Genomic DNA, 27,448 nt, shown 5'->3' on the forward strand with positions numbered 1-27,448 from the left:
TTTTTACCTAATCAAGAATACACCTGGTCTGGCTTTAAAACATGTAAAGATTCTGGGCGGGATTCCCCGACCCCCCCCGCCGGGTCGGAGAATCACCGGTGGGGGTGGGGGTGTGGGGGGCGTGGCGTGAATCCCGCTCTGACGCCGGCTGCCGTATTTTCTGGCGCCAGTTTTCCGGCGGGGGTGAGGTGCACGCCATGCCGGTCGGGGGCCGTTGGCAGTAGTTCCCCCCCACCTCGGAAATTCTTCGGGCCTCAGTGGGCCGAGTGGCCGTTTTGGCCAGTCCTGCCGGCATGAATTGGACATGGTCCCACACGGCGGGACCTGGCAGGTAAGTTGGCTGGTGCCGTCCTGGGGGGGAGGGGGGGTGGGGCAAGTTGGCCTGACCCGCGATCAGGGCCCACCAATCTGCGGGCGGGCCTGTGCCATGGGAGTACTTCCTCCTTCCGCACCGGCCCCTGTAGGGCTTCGCCAAGGTCGGCGCGGTGAAGACACCCTCTGTGCATGCACCAGAATACGCCGGCCGTTCTGCGCATGCGCGGAACCACGCCGGCGGTTCTGTACATGTGCTAACTCGCGCAGTCCCTTTGGCGCCGGCTGGCGCGGCGCCAACCCCTCCGGCACCGCCCTAGCCCCCGGAACTGCGGAGAATTCTGCTACTTCTGGTCGGCCCGACGCTGGAGTGGTTCGTGCCGTTTTTGACGCCGGCGTCGGGCCATCGCACCAATCACGGAGAATCCCGCCCTCTGCTTCCATCATCTTTTGAGGAAATGACATTCTGCGAGAAAAAAAACTCACCTCATCTCTTAAATGAGCAACCCCCTATTTTTAGACTAATCCTTAGCTCTAGATTCTCCCACAAGAGGAAGATCCATCGGGATCCTGTATGTTTCAGTTAAGTCCCCTCTTATCTTCTAAATCCAGGGAATACAAGCCTAACCTATACAACCTTCCCTCGTAAGACAGCCTACACATTCCAAGTACTAGTCTAGTGAACTTTCTCTGAACTGTTTCCAATGCATTTACATCATTTCTTAAATAAGGAGGCCAAGACTGTACTCAGTACTCCACATGTGGTCTCACCAGTGCCCTGTACAACTGAAGCACAACCTCCCTACTTTTGTAATCAATTCTCCTCTTAATAAACAATAACATTTTATTAGCCTTCCTAAATATTTGCCAGGACAGTCAGATCCCTCTGCACCTGAGAGTTCTGCAAAAAGTTTTTGTATTCTTCCTGCCAAAATGGACCATTTCACATTTTCTCGCATTATAATCCATATGGCATGATTCCTTTTCGTTATTTGTTTATGTTGATTCCTTTTTGTGATTTGTCTATGTTAACACGCGGGCAGTTGTTTGGGGGTTGGTGGGTAGATGGGATTGTTGTTGTTGATATGGGATTGAAATCATATTTGTTACTGCTTATTGTTTATTTTTGGTGGGTGAAAATTTGGGAGAAAATGTGAAAAAGGGGGTAAATAAAAATATTTAAAAAAACATTATAATCCATATGGCAGATATTGGCTCACTCACAACCAATTTATGTCCCTTTGTAGCCTCCTTTTGTCATCTTACAATTTACTGTCTTTGTGCTGCCAGCAAATCTTTCAACCACACTTTTGGTTCTTTCATCCAACTTGTAAAACGATGAGGCCCCATCCTTATGGCACCCCACTCATCAGATCTTACCAACCTGAAAAAGGCACATTTATGTACACTGACTGTTTTCTGTTAGCTAGCCAATTTTCTATCCATGCCAATATGTTACCCTCTACACAAGGAGTGCTTTTTTCCCACAATGACCTTTGATGTGACACCTTATCAAATGCCTTCTGGAAATCCACCAGTTCCCCATTATCCAGAACATGTGACTTCCGATAAATTGGTTAAACATGATTTCCCTTTCACATAACCATGTTGACTCTGCCTGATTGCCTTGAATCATTTCTACGTGCCCTCTATAAATAAGTGCCCTGCTATAACATCTTTAACACTATTGTATTTACTTAATATTATATCAGTGCAAACAGTTTAATATACTGATAGAATCATGAATGGTATCATGTCCTTTATGGATTATTTGGTTTATTTTCAGCAATATTCGGATAACATCTGAATTGACACAAAAACAGAAATTGCTAAATAATCGCAACAACTCTGGCAGCATCCGTGGAGAGAGAAACAGTTAATGTTTCAAGTCCATATGACCCTTCTACAGAACTGACCAGCTGAATTGACAAGTTTGGTGTGTTGTGTTCTTTGAGTTTGGTATGTTAGGATTGTTATATTTAAAGATTTTTATATAAATATTTTAGTCATGGATAATAGAATAAAGTGCTGTTAGGTGATTTGGACATTCTGAATTCTCCCTCAGTGTACCTGAACAGGCAGCGTGGTGTGGCGACTGGGGTGATTTTCACAGTAACTTCATTGCAGTGTTAATGTAAGCCTACTTGTGACACGAATAAAGATCATTATTATTAATTGTGATGCAGGGGGATGGGAACCAATGCTGGAAGTTGGAAGGTAGTAAAACAGGGACAGAAACAAAAGGAAGTAAGGGGAAAAGTGCAAGGCAGAGAAGACATAGTCAGAAATCCATAAGGGCGACAGTACAAGGTACAGTGACTGAGGGGAGCACAGTGAATAGGCCCAGTAATAACAAAAGGAATAAAACTGGAGATGTTAAGATTCAAAACAGAGGTAAAAAAACCAACATAAGTGTACTTTACCTGAATGCTCGTAGTATTCGGAATAAAGTAAATGAGTTGGTGGCACAAATCATCGTGAAGGACTATGATTTAGTGGCCATTACTGAAACATGGTTAAAGGATGGTCACGACTGGGAGTTAAATATCCGAGGGTATCAAACTATTCGGAAGGACAGAGTGGATGGTAAGGGAGGTGGTGTTGCTCTGTTATTTAAGGATGACATCCGGGCAATAGTAAGGGATGACATCGGTGCTATGGAGGATAAGGTTGAATCCATTTGGGTGGAAATCAGGAATAGTAAGGCGAAAAAGTCACTGATAGGAGTAGTCTATCGGCCACCAAATAGTAACGAGATGGTGGGGCAGGCAATAAACAAAGAAATAACTGATGCATGTAGAAATGGTACAGCAGTTATCATGGGGGATTTTAATCTACATGTCGATTGGTTTAACCAGGTCGGTCAAGGCAACCGTGAGGAGGAGTTTATAGAATGTATCCGCGATAGTTTCCTAGAACAGTATGTAATGGAACCTACGAGGGAACAAGCGGTCCGAGATCTTGTCCTGTGTAATGAGACAGGATTGATTCATGATCTCATAGTTAGGGATCCTCTCGGAAGGAGCGATCACAATATGGTGGAATTTAAAATACAGATGGAGGGTGAGAAAGTAAAATCAAATACTAGTGTTTTGTGTTTAAACAAAGGAGATTACAAGGGGATGAGAGAAGAACTAGCTAAGGTAGACTGGGAGCTAAGACTTTATGGGGGAACAGTTGAGGAACAGTGGAGAACCTTCCAAGCGATTTTTCACAGTGCTCAGCAAAGGTTTATACCAACAAAAAGGAAGGACGGAAGAAAGAGGGAAAATCGACCGTGGATACCTAAGGAAATAAGGGAGAGTATCAAATTGAAGGAAAAAGCATATAAAGTGGCAAAGATTGCTGGGAGATTAGAGGACTGGGAAATCTTTAGGGGGCAACAGAAAGCTACTAAAAAAGCTATAAAGAAGAGTAAGATAGAGTATGAGAGTAAACTTGCTCAGAATATAAAAACAGACAGTAAAAGTTTTTACAAATATATAAGACAAAAAAGAGTGGCTAAGGTAAATATTGGTCCTTTAGAGGATGAGAAGAGAGTTTTAATAATGGGAAATGAGGAAATGGCTGAGGAACTGAACAGGTTTTTTGGGTCGGTCTTCACAGTGGAAGACACAAATAACATGCCAGTGACTGATAGAAATGAGGCTATGACAGGTGAGGACCTTGAGACGATTGTTATCACTAAGGAGGGAGTGATGGGCAAGCTAATGGGGCTAAAGGTAGACAAGTCTCCTGGCCCTGATGGAATGCATCCCAGAGTGCTAAAAGAGATGGCTAGGGAAATTGCAGATGCACTAGTGATAATTTACCGAAATTCACTAGACTCTGGGGTGGTCCCGGTGGATTGGAAATTAGCAAACGTGACGCCACTGTTTAAAAAAGGAGGTAGGCAGAAAGCAGGAAATTGTAGGCCAGTGAGTTTAACTTCGGTAATAGGGAAGATGCTGGAATCTATCATCAAGGAAGAAATTGCGAGGCATCTGGATAGAAATTGTCCCATTGGGCAGATGCAGCATGGGTTCGTAAAAGGCAGGTCGTGCCTAACTAATTTAGTGGAATTTTTTGAGGACATTACCAGTGCAGTAGATAACGGGGAGCCGATGGATGTGGTATATCTGGATTTCCAGAAAGCCTTTGACAAGGTGCCACACAAAAGGTTGCTGCATAAGATAAAGATGCATGGCATTAAGGGTAAAGTAGTAGCATGGATAGAGGATTGGTTAATTAATAGAAAGCAAAGAGTTGGGATAAATGGGTGTTTCTCTGGTTGGCAATCAGTAGCTAGTGGTGTCCCTCAGGGATCCGTGTTGGGCCCACAATTGTTCACAATTTACATTGATGATTTGGAGTTGGGGACCAAGGGCAATGTGTCCAAGTTTGCAGATGACACTAAGATGAGTGGTAAAGCGAAAAGTGCAGAGGATACTGGAAGTCTGCAGAAGGATTTGGATAGGTTAAGTGAATGGGCTCGGGTCTGGCAGATGGAATACAATGTTGACAAATGTGAGGTTATCCATTTTGGTAGGAATAACAGCAAACGGGATTATTATTTAAACGATAAAATATTAAAGCATGCCGCTGTTCAGAGAGACTTGGGTGTGCTAGTGCATGAGTCACAGAAGGTTGGTTTACAAGTGCAACAGGTGATTAAGAAGGCAAATGGAATTTTGTCCTTCATTGCTAGAGGGATGGAGTTTAAGACTAGGGAGGTTATGTTGCAATTGTATAAGGTGTTAGTGCGGCCACACCTGGAGTATTGTGTTCACTTTTGGTCTCCTTACTTGAGAAAGGACGTACTGGCGCTGGAGGGTGTGCAGAGGAGATTCACTAGGTTAATCCCAGAGCTGAAGGGGTTGGATTATGAGGAGAGGTTGAGTAGACTGGGACTGTACTCGTTGGAATTTAGAAGGATGAGGGGGGATCTTATAGAAACATTTAAAATTATGAAGGGAATAGATAGGATAGATGCGGGCAGGTTGTTTCCACTGGCGGGTGACAGCAGAACTAGGGGGCATAGCCTCAAAATAAGGGGAAGTAGATTTAGAACTGAGTTTAGGAGGAACTTCTTCACCCAAAGGGTTGTGAATCTATGGAATTCCTTGCCCAGTGAAGCAGTTGAGGCTCCTTCATTACATGTTTTTAAGGTAAAGATAGATGGTTTTTTGAAGAATGAAGGGATTGAGGGTTATGGTGTTCGGGCCGGAAAGTGGAGCTGAGTCCACAAAAGATCAGCCATGATCTCATTGAATGGCGGAGCAGGCTCGAGGGGCCAGATGGCCTACTCCTGCTCCTAGTTCTTATGTTCTTATGTTCTTATATGTATCAATCATTACTTTGCCCGGAATTCCGGTGGCGGACATGGAGTGAGTGTCGCGCATGGTGGCTCCTGCTTGAAGGTGTTGGTTTTGGCTCCTTTGACCCAAATTTGGGGAATTTCAGCAGCAGTTTGTGCGGGGAGTGGAGGGGGATTATTTCTCCCCTGGATGGGCATGTCTGCGGGTTACAAAACTTGACAAAAACAGTGAGGGCCCTGGCTAACGTGTTGGAGGAGACTTGTGGCGCAAAATCAATTGCAAAAATGGCGGAGGGGGAAGGGTCATCATTGACTGTAAAGCTGCCAGTAGAGCAGTTGATGAGTTTCATTAAGGCTGAATTTGAACAGCAGCATAAAAAGATGCAGAATGATTGGTCAAAGGAAATTGAGGGGGCAGTGGCACCTCTTCATGGGACCTTGGAACTGGTAGAGAAGAGCCTGCAGGGGGTGACAATTCAGGTGGTGGAGAAGGTGGTGTCTGACCAGAGTGACCGGATTGTGATGCTGGAAGAAGAGATGGTGATCCCAAGGGACATGTGTAAGACGCGGACAAAGGCGGTGGACCTGGAAAACTACTCCCGGTGGCAAAAGCTGAGGATCGGGTGCCTATCCGAGCGAGTGGAGGGAACAAGTGTAACGGGCTATGATGTGAGGATGCTGGCCAGGTTGGCGGACGAGAAGGTGCTGGACAAGGCCCCAGAGGTCGACTGGACCCGTAGGTCCCTGAGGCAGAGACCAAGATTGGGGGAGCCGCCATGGGTAGTGATTGTGTGAGTGCACAAGTTTCAGGACAAGAAAAGATTCTGAGGTGAGCCAGGGCACAGCGGAATTCTGATTGGGAAGGAAACCAAATCCAGATTTATCAGGACCTTGTTGTGGAGTGGGCGTTTTTGTTTTGGCAGTTTACGCATCCTGGGGAGAAGGAGTTCTTGTTTTTTTCTTTGGTACACAAGAAGCGTTTGAGGATTGATTAATTTATTTTGAGTCGGACTCTTCTCGCTGGGGTGAAGAAGGCTGAGAACTCAGTGGTGGTTATTTCAGACCATGCCCCACTTTGGGTGGATCTGGTGCTGGTGGTCGGTCAGGAGGGTCTTAGGGTGGCAGTTGGACATGGTGCTGCTGTCGAACATGGTGTCATGTGTGAGGATTTTGAGGGCCATGAGGGAATAAGTAGAACATTACAATAACTGGATGGTCTCCCCCTTGACCTTGTGGAAGGTGCCAAAGGCGGTGATCAGAGGAGAGATCATAGCGTAAAAAGCACATGTAGATGGGGAGGCAAGGGAGGAGCGACAGAAACTGGTGGAAGAGATTCTGAGGCAGATCGTAAATATGCGAGAGACCTGACCCTGAAGCGCTTGGCGACCAGACAACAAACTGCAAATGCAGGTCAGAATCTGGGAAATCCCTCCCTCACAGCATTGTGGGTGTACTTGCCTCTCCGGGACTGCAGCGGTTCAAGAAGGCAGCTCACTACCACCTTTTAATAGGCAATAAATGCTGGCCTAGCCAGTGACACCCACATCGCATTAATGAATAAAAAACACCACTTCAGCTGAGGCTGAACAAGTGGTTTGTGAAAGTTCATTACATCTTCCTTGCTTTTGTACTCTATGGCTCTATTTATAAAGCTCAGCATCCCTGTTAGTAACTGGGTTCTCAACCTGTCCTGCCACCTTGAATGATTTGTGCACATTGAGTTCGTATAGTTCCAAGTTTTGTTATTGTAAATTTTGAATTAGTGCTCTGTGCACCCAAGTCTAGTTGTTGACATAGATCAAGAAAAACAGTTGCCCTATTTCCGACCCCTGGCAAAACTTGATGTACCACTACTGTGTTTCCTGTCATTGAGCCAATTTTTAAAAATCCTTGCTACTGCTGTTGATTTATTCCATGGGGCTTCAACTTGCTGACAAGCCTCATTTATGACACTTTGTTCAACACTTAGAAGCTCATGTACCCTACATCAACCAGATTACTTCCTCAAAAGACTTGATCAAGTAAGTTAAATGTGATGCCATTCTGAGTTTGAGCTGGGTTCATCCAGTCCTTCCTGTAAGTTAGTAGTAAAACTATAGCTTGCTATTAACTTGGCAACCTCCATTTAGAGAAGCACAATGTTCATTAATCATAAAAAAAGTCATGGCGCTGGTAAGGTGATAAAAAGTCAGGGGAATATTTTACTTTTATTCATTTTTCTGTTGTGTACTTCTGTAGGGCATTGAAATAGAACTGTAATATCCCACATGGAACCTATAGAACCCTGCTCATTTCTGAGTACGAGCTCCCCTGCTAGTGGCGGGATATGTCAATTAATCCATGTATATAAGGTCAGCCAGAAAGGCACCGACGTGGAGTGGAACCCGGTAGGGATTGACTGGGTAGCTTACATATCGTTTGTGTAAATAAAACTGTGTTCTTGATGTGGACTTGATGTGGACTCATCGTGTCCTTATTAAACTGGTGACGAGGAGTAAACTGGTTTGGTGTCGATGCTGTGACCTACTCGGCTCAGCCATCTCCCCAATTCTTTGGACTCAGGATTGGATTTCTTTGATTCGCCATGCTCTGTTTAGGTGCGGTTAGATGCTTTTGACGCTGGTGTTGAAGATTAGAACCAATATGCTGAACGATTGCGAATGCTGGGCAACAATATCACGGAGAATAAGCGTCAGATGGTCATACTATTGCTGGCCTGTGGACCGTATACGTTCGGGTGATCCAGAATGTTGCGTACCCGGCGACACCGGATATGCAATAATTGAACCAGCTTGTGACATGTGTGACAGAACACTTTAACTCAATCCCATCTATTATTGTTCAAAGATATCAGTTTCATACAGCAGAGAGGTCTTCCGGTGAGTCTGTCTCCGAGTTTATATCTCGACAACGAAGATATCCGCATTTTGTGGATATGGAACTGTTTTGTCTGATATGCTCCTCAATCATTTGGTCTGCGGTATCAATAATATGGAGATTCAGAAAGAATTTTCCGGCGAAGTCTCCTTAACTTTTTAGCGGGAGCTACAGATCTCTCTGTTCCAAGAAAACATGGAACATGGCGTCCAAGAGATACAAGGGCTAAAGGTTGACATCTTGGGGTATTGCCCCTCACATTGTATCCCTGTGGCATGGACCGAACACCGCAGCGACTCTGGCCTCTGGGCGAAGAGCTGGCCGCTGAGATGTACGACATCCTCGGACATGACTGAAGATGATTCTGGCCTGTGTGCAACGTGTGGATGCTGGTGCCTATTGCCGGTCCAGGTGTACCTACAGGCAATAGGAGGGCCAGTGGTCCAGGTGCCTTGGTCGAGTTAGGCGTCAGCCATGGGGCCAGGCCTTGCATCTGGGTGACCCAGAAGAGGCAGAGGACTGGAGGAGGTCATGAACTGTATTCAGTTACTGCAGATGGGCAAAGCACCTGGTCTGGATGGACTCCTATTGAATTTTACGAACAGTTTGCTGGTCAGTTGGTCCAACGTGTGCTGGATATGTTTAATGATTCCCATGTCCTGGGGCATGCTGCCGGCCATGATGGCAAAGGCATTGATTTCCTTGATCCTGAAGAAATACAGGAATCCCACACAATGTGGGTGGTACTGACCTATTTCGTTGTTAAACGCTGATGCTAAGTTGTTGGCTAAGGTGTTGGCAATGCATTTGGAGCTCTGCCTACCTGAGATGATTTCGAAGGAGCAGCATGGATTTGTAAAGGGCGGCAGTTGTCGGCCATTTTTAGGAAATTATTAAATGTTGTGTTGTCGTTCTTCTTGGGGAGATTATTTCGATGGACACTGAGAAACCTGTTTATAGGGTTGAGTCGAGGCACTTCCTTGACAACCTTGAGCGGTGTGGTAGTCGGTATTAGGGGTATTACGGTACCCAGGTTGACGCCACAAGACCACTGGTGTGGGAGGTACCTGAGACAGCAATATCATTGGTGAAGCCTGCCTGCTGGTTCCACCCAGTAAGATAGAGAAATACAGCACAGAACAGGCCCTTCGGCCCACGATGTTGCGCCGAACTTTTGTCCTAGGTTAATCATAGAATTTTGGACAATTTGTCATGGCCAATCCACCCAACCTGCACATCTTTGGACTGTGGGAGGAAACCGGAGTACCCGGAGGAAACCCACGCAGTCACGGGGAGGATGTGCAGACTCCACACAGACAGTGACCCAAGTCGAAATCGAACTTGGGACCCTGGAGCTGTGAAGCAATTGTGCTATCCACAATGCTACCGTGCTGCCCTTAAGAAGTTAACCTACACTCCCTTATTCTACCCTAATCCAAGTACCTATCCAATAGCCGCTTGAAGGTCCATAAATTTTCCGACTCAACTACTACCACAGGCAGTGCATTCCATGCCCCCACTACTCTCTGGGTAAAGAACCTACCTCTGACATCCCCTCTATATCTTCCACCATTTATCTTAAATTTATGTCCCCTTGTAATGGTGTGTTCCACCCGGGGAAAAAGGCTCTGACTGTCTACTCTATCTATTCCCCTGATCATCTTATAAACCTCTATCAAGTCGCCCCTCATCCTTCTCCGTTCTAATGAGAAAAGGCCTAGCACCCTCAATCTTTCCTCGTATGACCTACTCTCCATTCCAGGCAACATCCTGGTAAATCTCCTTTGCACCTTTTCCAAAGCTTCCACATCCTTCCTAAAATGAGGTGACCAGAACTGCACACAGTACTCCAAATGTGGCCTGACCAAGGTTTTGTACAGCTGCATCATCACCTCACGGCTCTTAAATTCAATCCCTCTGCTAATGAACGCTAGCACACCATAGGCCTTCTTCACAGCTCTACCCACTTGAGTGGCAACTTTCAAAGAACAATGAACATAGACCCCAAGATCTCTCTGCTCCTCCACATTGCCAAGAACCCTACCATTAACCCTGTATTCCGCATTCAGATTTGTCCTTCCAAAATGGACAACCTCACACTTGTCAGGGTTAAACTCCATCTGCCACTTCTCAGCCCAGCTCTGCATTCTATCTATGCCTCTTTGAAGCCGACAACAGCCCTCCTCACTATCCACAACTCCACCAATCTTCGTATCATCTGCAAATTTACTGACCCACCCTTCAACTCCCTCATCCAAGTCGTTAATGAAAATCACAAACAGCAGAGGACCCAGAACTGATCCCTGCGGTACGCCACTGATAACTGGGCTCCAGGCTGAATATTTGCCATCCACCACAACTCTCTGTCTTCTATCGGTTAGCCAGTTTGTTATCCAACTGGCCAAATTTCCCACTATCCCATGCCTCCTTACTTTCTGCATAAGCCTACCATGGGGAACCTTATCAAATGCCTTACTAAAATCCATGTACACTACATCCACTGCTTTACCTTCATCCACATGCTTGGTCACCTCCTCAAAGAATTCAATAAGACTTGTAAGGCAAGACCTACCCCTCACAAATCCGTGCTGACTATCCCTAATCAAGCAATGCCTTTCCAGATGCTCAGAAATCCTATCCCTCAGTACCCTTTCCATTACTTTGCCTACCACCGAAGTAAGACTAACCTTAAATCTTAAGGCGGAGTATAAGAGCCTGTGTCTCCCTAGCAGCTGCATTCTGTACCTGCGCTGCTGGGGAAGCATCTAGTCCAATAAAGCCTTCAATTGTCGTCCAATCTCGCTTCTGGAGTCATTGATCGAGCATTCATTTATTGGACTAGTTTTCAAAGAATGGAGCTCCGAATCAAGCCGGGATATCTGCAACTCAGCCCCCACGCGGCAAACGTAGCGGCGACCTTCAAACATTGGCTGATGTGCTTCAACGGGACCTCAGGACGGCCACAACTACACCCCGGAGGACCAGAAGATGCAAGTTCTTCACTCGAGGATGAGCCCAGAGATCTACACCCTCATCGAGGATGCGGACAATTTCGAGGCCGCGATGGGCCTGTTGAAAGGACACTATATTCACCCAGTAAACCAGGTCTATGCCCGACATGTGCTAGCGACGAGGCGGCAAATCCCCGGGGAATCGCTGGAAGAATTCTACCGTGCGCTCCTGGTGTTAGGTAGGAACTGTGACTGCCCGCAAGTTTCAGCCAGCGACCACACAGAACTTTTGATCCGGGATGCATCTGTTGCAGGTATGCTGTCCTCCCAAATCCGTCAGTGGCTACTAGAGAAAGAGACACTAGGCCTCAAGGAGGCACGGGCCCTTGCTAGCTCCCTGGATGTGGCCTCCTGAATCGCCCGCGTGTGCGTCCCCGACCGCGCAGCAGCCCCTTGGGCAGCGTGGAACCCCCCCCCCGCGGCCAACTCAGATGCATCCCCCATCTCCCCACAAGCTTGTGCTGCGCAACTACCAGGCAACCCCAGGGGGCCCGCTGCTATTTTTGCAGGCAAGCCAAGCATCCCCGGCAGCGCTGCCTGGCCCGCTCCTCCACCTGCAAAGGGTGCGGCAAAAAGGGCCATTTCGCGCCGGTATGCCAGGCCCGGGTGGTCGCCGCGGTCTTCGGGGGCGAACCGGGACCACAACTCCAACCCTCTCCACGAGCCACGTGCGACCAGCGGGCGCCACCATCTTCCTTTTCCCGAGCCACGTGCGGGCCCCGGGCGCCGCCATCTTGTTCCCCAGGGACCACGTGAGACGGATGGGCGCCGCCATCTTGCACACCCCCGGCCATGTGCGACCAGTGGACGCCGCCATCTTGGCCGAGGTCTCAGGACCCCGATTTGGATGACCATACATTGCCCAAAGAAAACCTCCAGCTTTTGCCACGACTTGCCTCGGTTACCCTGGACCAGTCTCGACCCCGAACGCTCTCGACCGCGACGACGACCGTGCTCATCAATGGGCATAAATCATTCTGCCTGATCGACTCCAGGAGCACAGAGAGTTTCATACACCCCAACACGGTAAGACGCTGTTCTCTTCCCATCCACCCAGTTAATCAACGAATTTCCCTGGCCTCCGGGTCTCACTCGGTAGAGATCACCGGGTTCTGCGCAGTGCAGCCTCGCGACCCTCAAGGTCGAGCCGCCTTCCCTTTTTGCGAACCTCACCCCGGATTGCAAACCTTTCGCCACGAGGAGCAGACGGTACAGTGCCCAGGACCGGACCTTCATTAGGTCGGACGTCCAGTGGTTACTGAAGGAAGGTATCATTGAGTCCCTGGAGAGCTCAAGTAATGGTTGTTAAGACCGGGGAGAAGCATTAGATGGTCATCAATTGCAGTCAGACCTTCAACAGGTATACGCAGCTCAACACGTACCCCCTCCCCTACATATCTGATCTGGTCAATCAGATTGCACGATACATGGTCTTTTCCACGGTGGACCTAAAGTCCACCCACCATCAACTCCCCATCCGCCTTAGCGACAGCAAATACAATGCATTCGAAGCAGATGGGCGGCTCTACCACTTCCTAAGGGTTCCCTTCGGTGTCACAAATGGAGTCTCGGTCTTCCAAAGGGAGATGGACCGAATGGTTGACCGGTACGGTTTGCGAGCCACGTTTCCATACCTCTATAACGTCACCATCTGCGGCCACGACCAGCAGGACCACGACACCAACTTCCGTAAATTCCTCCATACCGCAAAAATCCTTAACCTAACTTACAACAAGGACAAATGCGTGTTCAGCACCGACTGTCTAGCCATCCTCGGCTACGTAGTGCATGATGGAGTTATAGGCCCAGATCCCGAATGCATGCGCCCCCTCATGGAATTTCCCCTCCCACACTGCTTCAAGGCCCTGGAACGCTGCCTGGGATTTTTTTCATATTATACTCAGTGGGTCCCCAGCTATGCGGACAAGGCCCGCCCACTAATTCAGTCCACGGTTTTTCCCCTGTCGGCAGAGGCCCGTCAGGCCTTCAGCCACATCAAATCGGACATTGCAAAGGCCATGATGCACGCAATCAATGAATCCCTTCCCCTCCAAGTCGAGAGTGGCGCGTCCGATGTAGCTTGGGCGGCCACCCTCAACCAAGCGGGCAGACCCGTGGCCTTCTTCTCACGCACCCTCCATGCTTCAGAAATCCACCATTCCTCAGTTGAAAAGGAGGCCCAGGCCATAGTAGAAGCTGTGCGGCACTGGAGGCATTACCTGGCTGGCAGGAGATTCACTCTCCTCACTGACCAATGGTCGGTTGCTTTCATGTTCGATAATGCACAGCGGGGCAAGATAAAGAACGATAAGATCTTACGGTGGAGGATCGAGCTCTCCACCGCTAAATGAGCCTCCTGATGCCCTATCCCCCGGCACATGTGGCAACGCACAAGTGGACCGACTCCGGGCCCTCCAAGGACCTCTGCCACCCGGGGATCACTCGATTCTTCCATTTCATCAAGACCCGCAACCTGCCTTACTCCATCGAGGAGGTCAGGACCGCCACCAGGAACTGCCAAATCTGCGCAGAGTGCAAGTCGCACTTCTACACGCCAGAGAAAGCGCACCTGATAAAGGCTTCCCGTCCCTTTGAACGCCTCAATATGGACTTCAAAGGGCCCCTCCCCTCCACCGACTGCAACACGTACTTCCTGAACGTGATTGACGAGTACTCCTGGTTCCCATTCGCCATCCCCTGCCCCGACATGACCGCAGCCACCGTCATAAAAGCCCTCCACAGTATCTTTACACTGTTCGGTTTCCCCGCCTACATACACAGCGATAGGGGGTCCTCCTTTTATGAGCGACGAACTGTCAATTCCTGCTCAGCAAGGGCATTGCATTGAGCAGGACGATCAGTTACAACTCCCGGGGAAATGGACAGGTAGAGAGGGAGAATGGAACGATCTGGAAGACCGTCCTACTGGCCCTACGGTCCAGGAATCTCCCAGTCTCCTGCTGGCAGGAGGTCCTTCCTGATGTTCTCCATTCCATCCGATCACTGCTGTGTACACGATCAACCAAACACCTCACAAATGTCTCCTTGTCTTACTTAGGAAGTCCTCCTCCGGGACCTTGCTCCAACCTGGCTGGCAGCCCCTGGATCCATCCTGCTCCGCAAACACGTGCGGGCGCACAAGTCGGACCCATTGTTCGAGAGTGTCCCCTCCTCCACGCTAACCCTCAATACGCCTACGTGGCGTACTCCGACGCCGACAGGATACGGTCTCCCTTCGGGACCTGGCGCCCGCTGGATCCCCACCCACATTCCCTCCCACCGGCGCACCCCACAGCCGCCGCCTTCCCAGGCGGATCGGTCCTCCCACCGTTCCCATCGAGGGGTGATGAAGCTGCTGAAGAAGCCAAAGCCATGCTCCCCGAGCCACGGATGCCCGAGCCGGCACCTACATCACCGCCGAAACTGCGACGATCACAGAGGACGACCAGGGCCCCCGATCGACTAATTGCTTCATTTTGAATGTAAATAAATACTGTAAATAGTTGCGACATGTAACGAGGCAAAACACTGTACTAATGTATACCGGGTACCACCATAACCTCAACCTCTACATGACGCGAGACCACCACCCCCGGGGGTGAATGTGGTAGTCGGTATTGGGGGTATTACGGTACCCAGGTTGATGCCACAAGACCACTGGTGTGGGAGGTACCTGAGACAGCAATATCATTGGTAAAGCCTGCCTGCTGGTTCCGCCCAGTAAGGCGGAGTATAAGAGCATGTGTCTCCCCAGCAGCTGCATTCTGTACCTGCGCTGCTGGGGGAAACATCTCGTCCAATAAAGCCTTCAATTGTTGTCCAATCTCGCTTCTGGAGTCATTGATCGAGCATCAAGCGGTTTAGCTTTCGGGTCAAAATTTGTATCATGGATTTTGTACACGTCCCACCGTGATTGTGCATACTAATGCTCTGAGCTCGGGTTATTTTCTACTGAATAGGAGTACAAGGCCAGGGTGTCAATTGTCTCACTTTTGTTTGCGTAAGCAATCGTCTACCAGATGGAGGGGGATAAAGCGTGGAAAGAGGGAGCAAAGAGTGTTCTTGTATGCAAATGATTTGCTGCTATGTAGCACTGACCCTGCCTCCAATGAGGGGGAAGATAATGAAGTTGCTCAGGAAGTTTGGCTCCTTTTCGGGGTACAAGCTGAGTCTGGCCAAGAGTGAATGTTTTCCAGTGCATCCCCAGGGAGGGGAGCTGGTCTGGAGAGGCTGCCATTTCGTCCAGCCAGGACTAGTTTCCGTTATCTGGGAATCCGGGTGGCCCATGTCTGGGCCTCGCTTCATCAACTTAACTTTGCTAGTCTGGTGGATGGGGTGAAGGTCGATTTGAAAAGGTGGGGCGGTCTCCCTCTGACCATCGCGGGAAGGGTACTGACGGTGAAGATTTAGTCCGAAGTTTTTGTTTTTCTTCCAGTGTCTCCCAGTTTTTTCTTCCCAGGGCTTTCTTTTGCAGGGTTAATAAATTGACATGTACTTTTATTTGGTCTGATATAACCCCCTTGGGTTCAAAAGACATTTCTGCCAAGGGGTCGGCAAAGTTACGTTATTGGGTAGCAAATATTGATAAGGTGCGGGGGTGGTTCAGGGATCCTGACTCTATATCTATGCGGATGGAGGAGGTTTCAGGCATGTTGTAGAGTCTGAGGGTCCTGGTTACTGCACCACTCCCGTTTTTCCCTGCAAGATTCTCTTCGGGCCCAGTGGTGATAGCCACTTTGTCGATTTGAAATCAGCTCAGGCAGTATTTTAATGTGGGCTCCATGTCATTGCTGACTCCGATTTTGAGGAACCATTGGTGGTGCCATCATTCAGAGGGATTGAGGAGGTAGGGTTTGGAGAGGTTTAGGGACATGCTTCTTGAAGGTAGGTTCGCCGGCCTCGATGAGTTGTTAGAAAAGTGCCAGTTCCGAGAGGGAACGTATTCGGGTACATTCAGGTGCGTAATTTGTTTACGCAAGACCTTTCTTCATTTCATCTGGTACCGTTGCCCTCACTTATAACAGGGTCCTGTCCTTGGTCGAGTTAGGGGAGGGTAGCGTTTTGGATATTGATGGGCAGATGTTGGCGATGGAGCAGGCTTAGTTGGAAGAAGTGAAAGGAAAGTGGGACGGTGAGCTGGGTTTGGTCTTTGAGGGGGTGTGTGTGAAATGAGGCTCACCACATGGTCAACTTGGTCTCCTCATGTGCGAGGTTAAGCCTGATCCAGTTCAAGGTGGTGCACAGGGTGCACCTGGCCACGGGGCCTGTCTTTTTGTTTTTTTTATGAGGGGGGAGGAAAGAGGAGCACTGGGGATTGGGTGGTTGTAGTTGATTATTAATATTGTATTGGGATTTGTTGTATTGTTGTTTTTGTTATAATGAAAATCTTGTTTGAATAAAAATATTAAAAAAACACTACTTGTCCAGTTTGTTGCACTGAGCGATTGTCATTTGCCGAGTATAGTATTGAAGGACAGATAAATTCAAGACTTCATCAGAACTGATAACGGAGTCCATTTGGAACATTGAGACTTCTTTTCTTTTTCATTTGTCCATTAATGTTTCACATTCCGTTTTTTCTGATTGCGAGCATTTGTGATAAAGTTTATTTTTATTTAGAAGGTGTGCCCAAGGATCTCTATATTGGCAGTTCCCTTTGTTTACACTTTTGGTTTAATGCATCTGATTCGTTTTGTGCTTGTCTAGACCAACCTTGACCAATGGATGGGCTTCATCTTTCATCCTTTCGGGGTGAATGTGAGACTTGATATATTGGATTACATTGGATTTGGATTTTGTTTATTGTCACGTGTACCGAGGTACAGTGAAAAGTATTTTTCTGCAAGTAGCTCAACAGATCATTAAGTACATGAAAATAAAAGAAAAAATAATAAAAGAAAATACATAGGAGGGGGCAACACAAGGTAGACAATGTAACTACATAACACCGGCATCGGGAGAAACATACAGGGGTGTAGTGTTAATCAAGTCAGTCCATAAGAGGGTCGCTTAGGAGTCTGGTAATAGTGGGGAAGAAGCTGTTTTTGAGTCTGTGCGTGTTCTCAGGCTTTTGTATCTCCTGCCCGATGGGAAAATCTTGGAAAAGTGAGCAAGCCGGGTGGGAGGGGTCTTTGATTATGCTGCCCGCTTTCCCCAGGCAGCGGGAGGTGTAAATGGAGTCAATGGATGGGAGGCAGGTTCATGTGATAGATTGGGCTGTGTTCATGACTCTCTGAAGCTTCTTGCGGTCTCGGGCCGAGGAGTTGCCATACAGGCTGTGATGCAGCCAGATAGGATGCTTTCTATGGTGCATCTGTAAAAGCTGGTAAGAGAAGTGTGTAGTTGGTTCAGTAAGGGTGAAAAGCCAGGGTTTATATGTGACTGCTGTAGTCATATTTTTTAAAAGCTTGGTTTGAAAGGCGGCTAGGCATTTTGGAGACAGGTGCAATTAAAATATTCTAAAAATAAGATCATAATCCATTCCAGCTATGAGGGCGGCATGGTGACGCAATGGTTAGCATTGCTACCTCATGGTGCCGAGGACCTGTGTCGATCCTGGCTCCAGGTCACTGTCCATGTGGAGTTTACACATTCTCCCCGTGTCTGCGTGCGTCTCACTCCCACAACCCAAAGATATGCAGGGTAGGTAGATTGGCCACACTAAATTGCCCCTTAATTGGGTACTCTAAATTTATTTTAAAAAATTTATTCCAGTCATGGATATTGTTTGCCGAAATTGAGCCAATTTGGAATTTTGTTTACATTAAGAGGGCTCCTTGGGAGTAGATAATTAGAGACATTGTGCTCAACTTCGTAAGATTATGTAGTTAATGGGGGGAGCCAGAGGCTGAAGCAGTTTCTGGAGTTTCAGTTCAATTTTGATCTGTCTGTGACACACTAGCAGCTGCTCTCCAAGCAGTTTAGTTAAAAAATATATTTGCTTATTAACTGAACAGATGTTTCTGAAAAGGTTGGCAGTTTAATCAGCAGTTTGACTCCGACAAGAATCTGCAGCTGGTTTGTGAAGAATCTCTTTCCAAAGTGGTTTATCCAAGACATCTCTTTACAGCAAGTATTCCTGAGTTGGTTAACTATATTTAAAAGCGGATTTTGACCTGAGATGGGTTTTGCTTGAGTGGAGATAAAAAATATTGTGTTTAAGTGGTAATTGTCTTTATGATAAGGTTAATAAAGTTTGTTTTAATATACCATATCCATATTTGTGTGTGGAAGTACTCCTGGAGTGAAGTATTCTTTCCTCACAATCTTACAAATTAAATAAAATATTCGGGTTTCTGTCCTGTATCCTAGCAACTGCTGGGGCCTGGTCCAGGATTGTAATATTTTTAAAGAGTTGTGCTGGAGCACAGAAAACACTGAAAAGATACTGGCCTTTAATGAGCAAGTTCTGGGTTGAGAAGGAGCTAGAGTAAATTAAGTGAAGAAGCTGTGGGCTCAACAACTACTGGCTGAAGCTATCCACTACAAAATTCTATTTTTTTAAAGGATAATTTAATTAACCTTAACATTTTTTCAGTAGAAACAAAAATCAAGAGGAAAGGGAAAGATCTGAAATTTGAGCCCCCTAGTCAGTGGTTGTAGCATATAATGATAGCATGATGAGTTTAGATATTTAAATCCATTTATAAATCTATGTGTAGGAAATTGTATGTTTGTCACATGTGATCACCATCTCTCTATTCAGTGTTTTTTCCTTATGCCACTTCTGTGATTTCTATTTCAAAACATATGGATTGTAACAGCCATGGATTTTGGCAAATGTTACCACGTAGAAATAAATAATGACAAATAGACCTGACACAGATCTTGATTTAATCGGGTAGAGGCCAATGAATTAAAATGTAACAGTGAAGCACTCTTGTTACCATTTTGGGCAAAATGATCAGAAGTGATTATTTAATTGTGCATCCTTTAATATTTTTAGTAAAGTGCCCACATTTTCTTCATTATTTTTTGTGTTGATCCTTTTCTTGAATTTACTGTACAGTAATAAATCGGGCAATAGCAAGTGGGGTAATCCGCAATTTACTGTAAGCGCTCTGCACATTTTGATTTTTAGCAGCCATCATTCCCAGCAGAAGTGGGCAGAAGGTTAATTAAAATAAGCAATTGAGGTCAGCTGGCAAAACCAGCACGTGTACTTATATGCAAGGCTATATGTACTGTTGATGAGTATATGCTTGAGATCATCTTTGCTGTTTAGTTATTTTAAATAGAGTTTAAAAATTATTTCACAGGATATGGTATCACTGCTAGGTCAATGTTTATTTGCCCGTCATTAATTGCCCTTCAGTAGGTGGTGAGCTGCCACCTTGAACTGCTGCAGTCCATGTGACGTTGGTATACCCATATGCTGTTAGGAAGGGAGTTACAGGATTGTGCCTCAGTAATAGTGAAGGAATGGCAACTTCTGGAGTACTATGTACAGTTTTTGTCTCCGTATTTAAGAAAGGATATAAATGTGCCAGAAGACGTTCTGAGAATATAGGAACATAGGAACTAGGAGCAGACATGGCAAGGTAGCACAGTGGTTAGCACTGTTTCTTCACAGTTCCAGGGATCCTGGTTCGATTCCCGGCTTGGGTCACTTGTCTGTGTGGAGTCTGCATGTTCTCCCAGTGTCTGCGTGGATTTCCTCCGGGTTCTCCGATTTCCTCGCACAAGGTGAATTGGATATTCTGAATTCTTCCTTGGTGTACACAAACAGGCGTGGTAGTGTGGCGACGAGGAATTTTCACAGTAACTTCAATGCAGTGTTAATGTAAGCCTACTTGTGACACTAATAAAGATTATATTATTATTAATTCAGCCCGTCGAGCCTGCTCCGTCTTTCAATCAAATCGTGGCTGATCTCTTCCTGGCCTCAAAGTCACCTCCTTAGCTGTTCCCCATATCCCTTTCATCTGTTTTTTTAAAATCAGAAATATATGTATCTCCCTCTTGAAACCATTTAATTATTCGGACACCACCGCACTATGGGGCAGCGAGTTCCACAAATTCCCCACCCTCTGCTAGAAGTAGTGCCTCCTCATCTCAGTTTTAAATCTACTGCCTCGCACCTATATTTGTGACTTCTTGTTCTAGATTGCCCCACAAGGGGTGAACATTTGTTCTACATTTACTTTATCAATCCCTTTTGGTATTTTATATACCTTTGATCAGTGTTATATTACCTTGCGTAATATATATATTACTCTCTTGAACCAGCCGAGTTGTTGAAATGAGTAATAGTCTTCTTTTAAATATAAATTAATTTATTGAGTAATATAAATAAATATTGAGTTATTTTACTTAATACTCAACTAGTAAATAAAGAAACAATTCTAGAGATAACTAGTTAAATTATACAAAACAATGCTTTGATAACAAATAACTTCTCTCTCTAGCTTTACAATGACTGTTCTCTCTGCACTCCTGATACACATTGATATCAGAAAGAGCGGGAAAAACATTAATATAGGTTCTGATAGTGAGACCTCTAGTGTTCAATTGCCTATACTAGCATTACATATATTGATGATGTATATTGATATACATCTCACTTTTATAACATTTTCTTGCAAATATTAAAAAAAAAATTTACATGTGAAATGCAGTGGTTACATAGTACAGCAATTACGCGAATTATATAAAAGTTCACAAATTCAATCAATTTGATCTTTTTCTTCTCCTGTTGATCTTCTGTAGATGATTCACACGTATTGAGGAATTTATTTTGAATGAGTTACAAATCCTTACAAGCTTGAGCACCCAATAGTGAGGAACGATTGTCATCCTCTATTTTGAATCTGATTTGTTTGTGAATGTCCTGATTGGTCGCGCTCAAATAACATGATACATGTGAGAAAATTGGATTGCCATTATAATCTTTTAAAGAAAACTCTGGAGAATTATTTCATGGTAATTTTAATCGTAGCTAAATTTTTGGAATTCAGAAGATTCACTGAAGCACCACTGTCCAATTTGAATGATATTGGAACATCATTAATACAGAAAGTAGTCATCCATTCATTGCTGATGACATTGACTGTTTGATCTTTTGTTGCTTGAAGATCCTTTTGTTGCTCTTTTACCTTTATTAATATTTAACCACAAGACGCGAGTATGTTCCTTGTATTGGACAAATAATCACACAATCCGTATATTAGTTCAATTATTGTTTATTATTAAACATAGGCTTGGTTCTATACGTAATAATCTGCACGGTACTACACATTAAACTATATTTAACAGCTTAAATGACCTTTACTTAACTTTCAAGTGACCGGCTCTGTGCAGGTTAGATGAGGCCTTTATCTGGCTCCTCGCGTGTGGCGGCTGGAAGTTGTCAGGTGCCCCTGGGCTGCGGCTCGTCCTTCTGGTAGCGATCGCGGGTCCTTGAACTTGGCTGGTCGATGTGCTACAGTTGGTGGAGCAGAGGTCGGTCCCAAAAGAGACAGAAACCATGGCTGTATTGTCTTTTAACTGGCTTGAGGTTTCCCCGCCCCTTTTGTGGTCGGTTTCTGGGTCACTGTCAGTCAATTCCTCGGGGCTCCACCCTCTGGTCACATCCAATCAGGGGCTGCCACATCACTTTTTGGATTGGCACTCAGTGGCCAATCCTGGGAAGGCTCCGCATAGTTACATGTTTTAGCTAAGAGTTTGAGATCTGTAATTAAGTTATTCACCGGTTCACCAACCTTTTGAACACACTTATGAAATTTGAATCTTTCTAAAATTTCATTAGTTTGCAATGGTCATCGAATTTCGCTATAATTTGATCAAACTTGGTTTTATCTTCAGTAGCAGTAAAATTAAACCAGTTATAAATTTCAATCGTTTACAGTCCACCTTGGGACAGAAGCAACGTTATTCGTCTTGCTTCTGATGCAGCGTTTAAATCACTATCTTCCAGATATAGTGAAATTGTTGTTTAAACAACTACCAGTTTAAATTCAGATTATCAGTGGTCTTTAGATGTCTTGGAGCTTGAACTTGGTCCATCGATATTCTGTTTCCGTTGAAGATTCCGATTTTGCGATGACTTCCATAGTCGTATAGTTGATTCAGATTTTTTTTCTCTCCTTTATTGTTCCAATTTCTTTACTAGTCTGTCTTAAAAGCCTAATTTATCTTGGTACCATGTTATATTACCTTGCGTAATATATATATTACTCTCTTGAACCAGCCGAGTTGTTGAAATTTAAATATAAACTAATTTATTGAGTAATATTAAAAAAAATATTTTGAGTTCTTTTACTTAATACTCGACTCGTAAATAATGAAACAATTCTAGCGATAACTAGTTAAATTATACAATACAATGCTTTGATAACAAATAACTTCTTCTCGCTCGAGCTTTCCTATGACTATTCTTTCTGCACTCATGATACACATTGAAATCAGAAAGAGCGGAAAATCCATTAATATATGTTCTGATAGTGAGACCTCTAGTGTTCAATTGCCTGTACTAGCATTACATGTATTGATGATGTAAATTGATATACAGAGATCACTGCAATCAGATTCCCTCTCATCCTTCTAATCTCCAGTGAGTATAAGCCCAAACTGTTTAATCTCTCCTCGTGCGTTAACCGTTTCATTCCCTGGAATCAATCTACTGGACCTTCTCTGAACTGCTTCCAATGCCCCCATATCCTTCCTCAAAAAGAAGACCAAAATTGGAGACAGTACTCCAGACGTGGTCTCACCAACGTCCTATACAATTGCGACAATACTTCTCGACCTTTATACTCCAGCCCTTTTGCAATAAATGCGAACATTCCATTTGAGTAGGGTCATTGATACCTTGGAATAGTGGTGGTGCGTTTGTGTATGTGGAGTGGAGTACCTTTTCAGGAAAGGTTGGGCCGATTGGGCCTGCATCCATCAGAGTTTAGAAGAATGAGAGGTGACCTTCGTGAAACACAAGATCCTAAGAGAACTTGACAGGATGAATGTTGAAAGGGTTTTCCCTTGTGGGAGAGGTGAGAACTCAGGGACACCGTTTAAAAATAAGAGGCCTTCAATTTAAGACGGAGATAATTTTTCTCTCTCAAATGATCATGGAACTACAGGGTCATTGAATATTTTTAAGGCAGAGGTGGATGGTTTCTTGATTAACAAGTGAATCCCAGGGTTATTGAGGGTTGGCGAAATGTGAAGTTGAGGCCACAGTTAGATCATCTTGTTGAATGGCAGAGAAGGTTCTCGTGAATTGATGGTCACATCATCTGGTACATCTAAGAGCGCCCTTGATCAATTATGTAACAGCTACTTTAAAGTGGTGAGCTGTTGTAAAACTCTGGAGGAGTGCATTATATTTGCTTATATACATGCCCAAAAATGATTCATTGTAGAAATTGTTTTGACACACTTCAATGTGATAAATGTTACAAAATTGGCACAAATTCTTTTTATCATTTCACATGCCCATATTGCATTAAATAAAAGAAAAAGAAGTTTATTTTATATTGGAATTTCACAAATTGGTGATCTCCCAGAGTGCTTTGCAGGCAACCCAAGTACTTTTAATATGTCTACTGTGGCTCCGTTTGTAGCAATCTTGCCTTCAGAGGCAGAGGTTTTGTATTCTAGTTTCACTCCAGTACTGGAGCACAGATATCAAAAAGCTGACACTCAATGCGTTACTGAGTGAGTGTTACAGAAACATTAAACTGAGGCCTTGACTGCTCTCTCAGGTGAATTTAAAAGATCCTACAACGCAATTTGGAAGAAGAGGATGGAAGTTATCACTCCGGCCTAGCCCAATATTTATACCACCGTCAACAACTCAAAAACTAGCCATTATCTAGCCATTATCACATGTCTGCGGGAGCTTGGTGTTTGCAAGTTGCCAATTACCTGCCAGGTTCGCTACACTTCAAAATTTCTTCATCACCTGAGAAGTCCTTTGGCCTCCTGTGGTCATGAAAGGTGCGAGAGAATTGCAAGCCCATTTTTTGAAATGTCGTCACTGCTGCAATGCAGCACCCAATCAACATACAGCAAGGTCCCCACTAACAGCACGAAGATTAAATCATCTTATAGTTTTGTTGTTGGTTGAGCCATTGGTAGCATTGAGCCCATACCAGTTATCTGCAAAACAATCCATAAATCCCACTTCCCCACTCTTTTCCCATAACCGTGCAGGCTTATTTCCCTCAAGTGCCATAAAATTTCCTTTTCAAATCATTGAAAAGTTCTGCTTCTAAAACCATCATAAGCAGCACCTTCCAGGTCATTACTACTCTCTGCGTAAACAGTTCTTCCTCATATTGCCTCTGTATCTCTTGTCCAAAGTCTTAAGTATGTTTTATCTAGCCCTTGTACTGTCAGTAAATGAGAGCAGTTTTTTCTTGTCTACCTTGTAAAAACATCTGTGATCCTATTGTACATCTCTGTCAAATGGCCTTTGCTTCTAGGAGAACAGTCTCAGGAGTGTTCCCATGCATCTGCGCTTTTCCTTCTTGAGGTCATGGGTTTGTGATCCTGTTGAAGGAGTCTTGTTGAGTTGTTTCAGTTCATCCTGTAGATCAGTGCTTCTCAAAGTGTGGTACGCGTACCGGTGCCGGTACGCGAGCCATCGTCTGCCGGTACGTGGAGTGTTTCCAGAAAAGAAAGAGACAGTAATCCTGGATTGGCTTGTTTCGCTCACCGGTCCCTGGCACATTGAAAAAAAAACTGCCGGTCCGCCACATCAGATAGTTTGAGAAGCACTGCTGTAGATAGTACAAACTGCTGCCAGTGTGCACACTGGTAGAGGAAGTGAATGTTTAAGGTGCTGGATGGGGTTCTGATCATCTGCTTTGACCTTGGTCATGTAGAGACTCTTGCGTTATTGGAGCAGCACTCATCCAGGCAAATGGAGATTATTCCATCACACTCCTGACTTGTGCCTTGTAGATAATGGATAGACTTTCAGGAGTCAGGAGGTGAGTTACTCATTGCAGAATTCCCAACCTTTGACCTGCTGACTTACAGCCCCTGTTTTTATGTGACTTGTCCAGTTCAGTTTCTGGGCAATGGTAAACTCCAGGATGTTGCTCTGGAGGATTCAGTAATGGTAATGCTGTTAAACATAAATAAGTGCTGATTAGATTCTCTCTTGTTGGAGATGGTCATTGTCTGGCATTTGTGGTGGCATGAATGTTACTTCCCACTTATCAGCACACATCTGAATATGGTCTAGATCTTGCTGTGCATAGCCAGTCGGCTGAGAAGGAACATGATTCTGTTTTCTCTGGGCTCTTTTCTTGGCCAGCTGAGCTTTTCATTTCTGCTTGCCTCTTTTTATGACCTTCTAAACAGTCAGCCTACTGCCAGTTGGCTGTCAGCAACTTTTCCCCAGTTGTTAGTTTTGATGTTGCCATCTTGATTTTTTTTTTTTTGCAGGTATCCTTGCAGTGGGGATCTGGACACCTAGGAGGTCATGGTCCAGTGGCCAATAAACCATACTGCAGTTATTTGGTGTACTACTGTCATCCATCTGGCGGATATGGCTGAGCCAGCGCAGATATTGTTTGCTCTGCAATGAATTTATACTAATAGAATTGGCATGCTCCAGGACCTCGAGTTAATGAACTCGTCCTTTCAAGAGATGACGAGGATACATCTGAAACAGCAAAGGTGGAAACTATTCAGCCTTTTTCCCTGCCCAGCGCATATTCTTTGGGTTTCACCACTGTAGAAGAATGCGTTGAGGATGCAGCCTTGGTAGACTAGTAGTTAGTTTGATGTTCTCAGTCGAGTTCCTGTCAATCAAGACTCTTTCTCAGCTTGGACGTAACAGCTGCAGCTTTTGCAATGCGTAGGACATGGCTCAAATGACATTGATTTTGTTCTTCCTCTCCACTCATTCACCCTAATAGAGTCAGTACTTGACCAACATGAAACCACTTTCTCCAATATCTATTTTCCCTTATTACTACTGTTTCTTAGCATGGCAAGAACATTCATTTAATATGTATTACTTGTATCTACTCTTGTGACAGCCCTCAGTCTCATTCCTAACCAGATGGCTAGCAATACTATGTTAGCACTTTTTTGAATTAAAAGAAAATGAACTGCTTTTCTCGTTGTTTATTTAATATCTACTGTTAAGTGCAGGTAGATTTGGAAGGTGAGAGAGAAGGAAGGAATTCTAATCCTGAGGCTTGTTGATATTCTTGTTTCCCAGAGTTTTCCACTCAAAAGTTCAAATTCAACATAAGTCCATATCTTTCCTTGTATTGACAATGATGTCACTTGGAAATATTGTAGATTTGGGAACTAATTGTTTGTTTGATGTGGGAAAGCTTAATAAATGAGCAAATAACTTCCAGAAAGGAAGAATGTTTTGCATATTTTATATTTATTAATTTTCTTTCCACCCATCTCTTTCCCCTTGTTGAGTCTTCCTCGGTTTCTGGGGTGGCAGTGCCCTTCACCTCGCTGCAGTGTCACTTTTCTTGTGACAGTCTTGATGACAAGTGTTTGCAAGCTATTTATTAATAATCATTATTAGTGTCACAAGTAGGCTTACATTAACACTGCAATGAAGTTACTGTGAAAAGTCCCAAATCGCGACACTCCGGCGCCTGTTCGGGTATACTGAGGTAGAATTCAGATTGTCCACTTCACCTAAGAAGCACGTCTTTCTGGACTTGTGAGAGAAAACCGAAGACACTGGGAGAACGGGCAGACTCCAGACAGTGACCCAAGCCGGGTCCCAGGCCCTGTGAAGCAACAGTGCTAACCACTGTGTTACCATGCCGCCCTGACCAAGGAACCATTGCAGCCACAACCAGTTGTAGTTAAAAATGTTTCAGCAGGCGAAGGATCTTGCTACAATGGAAGGATGCGAGGCTCCCAAGCGTGGCGACCTGGATCAATGACATGGCGGGTTTCATTAAGCTCGAGAAGGTCAAATTCGCCCTGAGAGGGTCGGTACAAGGGTTCTTTAGGCGGTGGC

The 27,448-nt window shown here is 45.2% G+C and overlaps 1 protein-coding gene across 5 annotated transcripts in view; it reads left to right on the forward strand.

The window, feature by feature from the left end:
- Nucleotides 1–27,448, forward strand: part of mipol1 (mirror-image polydactyly 1) — a 569,773-nt gene that overhangs the window by 7,551 nt on the left and 534,774 nt on the right. The window contains exon 1 of one of the 5 annotated variants that reach the window (XM_038780859.1): nucleotides 2,230–2,248. The exons of the other annotated variants lie outside the window; for them this stretch is intronic. The gene's annotated coding sequence lies outside the window, so the exon portion shown is untranslated. Of the gene's footprint in view, nucleotides 1–2,229; nucleotides 2,249–27,448 lie in introns of those variants that run through there. 5 annotated transcript variants of the gene reach the window in all.

This window comes from Scyliorhinus canicula, chromosome 2 (assembly GCF_902713615.1).
Source record: "Scyliorhinus canicula chromosome 2, sScyCan1.1, whole genome shotgun sequence".
Lineage (NCBI taxonomy): Eukaryota > Metazoa > Chordata > Chondrichthyes > Carcharhiniformes > Scyliorhinidae > Scyliorhinus > Scyliorhinus canicula.